The sequence below is a fragment of the Anthonomus grandis genome, chromosome 22 (genome assembly GCF_022605725.1).
Source record: "Anthonomus grandis grandis chromosome 22, icAntGran1.3, whole genome shotgun sequence".
Lineage (NCBI taxonomy): Eukaryota > Metazoa > Arthropoda > Insecta > Coleoptera > Curculionidae > Anthonomus > Anthonomus grandis.
This window is the reverse complement of record NC_065567.1, coordinates 39,106,261-39,109,129: the sequence shown is the minus strand read 5'-3', so window position 1 is coordinate 39,109,129 and position 2,869 is coordinate 39,106,261.

Below are 2,869 nucleotides of genomic sequence, written 5' to 3'. Positions count from 1 at the left end.
ATACAACCTCCAATGCATAAACCATTTCTAATAAAATGTATATAAGGAATCGAAATACGACGAACAAATGTGAAACTAGTTTATTGAAAAGATATGAAAGAAATCATCTGAAGAAGTATATACAGAGCCGCATCGTTGCTGGGAGTTAGTTGACAGCTCAGTATGGTGCAGTTCAGAATATTGGCGCGATATTTAAATCGGATATAAATACTAGTAAAGAAATACGGTGAAAACAAATATTTCTAGTAGTCGTGTTTAGTAGTGTTAGTGTGGAAATAAGTCAGTTGACTATTTTCATGCATCGATTATTTTAATTCACACCTAACGAACGGGAAAAATGCTACACTATAATAATAAAATTAAAATAGCATACTATGGAAGTGTGTAACTATCTTTATTAGTGTACAGATATGTTTTTTAGAATTTAGGTTTTATTTAGCTTTAAGTGAAACATGGCATCTGTGTTTTGTCTTTTAGGCAAAATGTTTGACAAAGTTTAAAATGTAGTATTTTACATGGCAAAGAATGATGATTTTCGTCAAGTGTGTTCCTGTGTTATTTATTTCTTGTGCAAGGTTCTGCATTCTCGAGATAACATTTTAAAAAGTAAATAAATTTTCATGCTGAAAAAAGTCCTCTAATGTTTGCAAAGGTCTATATGAATATTGTCGCGGAGCTCAGAAAGATAGACCCCACAGGAACACACTAATGCCAGAAATACACTTTTATGTCAGGAAACACTCTTTTTATTCTTATCCATCCCCGATTCACCATCTACTTTCTCCCTTTTTATTATTTCAAAGATAAACACCAAAGTATATTTTAATGTCGTGAAGCTTTCATGAAATAATTTGGAAACGTTGGGAATACTTTACATTCTTTTGGTTGACTGGAATCCATAATTTCAAGAGAACACTCGGTCACGCAAGACAGTCAAAGCAAGCGGGTACATGAAATTTGGAAAGATGAAGCTACAGGTATTTACAGTATAATAACCTGAATTGGGGCCCAAATGAGGTCATAAAACAAAATGAAGTTCTAAAACCTAGACCCTATAGATCGAACTATTAAACCAAACATAAGTTAAACCCTCACGTTAATAAGTCAATAAGAGACTGGAGAAATTGACAGATGATAACCATGAGATATGAAAACAATTTTGCACTTGCTCATCATGTAGTTTACTTTAAACTTCCTTAAAAGATTTATTGGTAGTTTATTAAAAGTTTTGGTAAAACATTGTTGATGCAATAAAACTATTTTCGTCAAAAATTTCATCGTAATTTTCAGAGTAATGTTTAGCCCTGTGGAAAAGTTTTAAGCAATTTTTACTAAAAAAATATATTTAGATTTATTGTATTTATTCCAAGTTGCGTGTACCTACATACTCACTGATGTATACGTGTAAACATTTTTGCCACAGTAATCTTATCGTAAAGCATTATCATTTCTGTGAAACAATGACAACACATACTTTAAAGGGATTAAATTATGTTATCATTATTCATAAATAAATCTACAAATATGTATTGTATGACATTTTTGCTATTGTGATTTTTATCTTGAGTAGAATTGCAAATTAATACATATATACAAATATTATTTGATTGAAGTGCTAACTAAAAGATTATTTGTCTGTGCTTTACAACCTTATACTTAATAAAGTCGATATGTCAGTATTATAAGACAGCTTTTAGAGCTCACTCGACAAGAAATCAAATATTTCCAATTATTCACAAACATTTCATGAGATTTTTGTAATATAAATAATTTTCTTTTTTAAAGCTTCGTCTATGTATAGAATTATAATTCATTGCAAAAACTTAGATCAGGTTTCGTTTTACCAGAATATTATTCGTTCCGTTTCAGAAGAAACTCATTACAACCTTTTCTAACCCAACTCATTGACATTAAAGAATCTGGATAGTCTGCGCGAAAAAACCATTAGAAATATCGATCAACATGGCTTCGTTTCTGGTCGATTATGTACTACAAACTTAGATTTTTTTTTCTCAGTTTGTATGTGAAGCACTTAATAATAGAGGTCAAATCGATGTTATCTACACAGACTTTAAAAAGGCTTTTGACCAGATTGACCACTTCTTCCTATTAAATAAGATTGAACGCTCCTTAACTTCTATTTAGTTGGCCGCTCTCAGTTTATAGTGATCGAAGGCATTAGATTTGCTTGTTTTTCACCCACCTCTCCACTCTCTTTAACGTTTTCGCTAATGACTTGATTTCCACTTTCAATTGTTCTCGATTAGCATATGCTAATGACCTAAAGCTTTTCCATAGTATTGACTCTATAGCAGATTGTGGTCAACTGCAAGAGAACATCAATACTGTACACCATTGGTGCACTTTGAACAGGCTTAATATCCTTAATGTTTCCAAGTGTAATGTGGCCAGCTACTTTCGAATCAAAAGTCCAGTTTTCTTTAATTACTCAGTCAATGGAAAGTCTTTGGCAAGGTCTACCTGTTTTAAGGATCTTCGAGTCACCTTTGACCAAAAATTTTATTTTATCCCTCATATCGAAGATATTGTTTCTAGAGCTACTCGCATGCTGAGCTTTATTATTAGAAATTGCAAACTTTTTTCGAACACTGACACTGCCAAAACTCTCTACTATGTATTTGTTAGATCCAGGCTGGACTACAGCTCCCTCATTTGGTCCCATTTATAACCAGCACATTCACCTTTTAGAATCAGTTCAACAGCGATTCCTTAAATGTTTGGCATTTAAGGATGATGGAGCCTATCCTCCAAGGGGTTTTGACCATAACCTGCTGCTCTCTAGATATACTGAACGGTCACATGCGAAGAGGAGAGAAATGCATTCGGTGAAATTCTTGTTTAATTTACT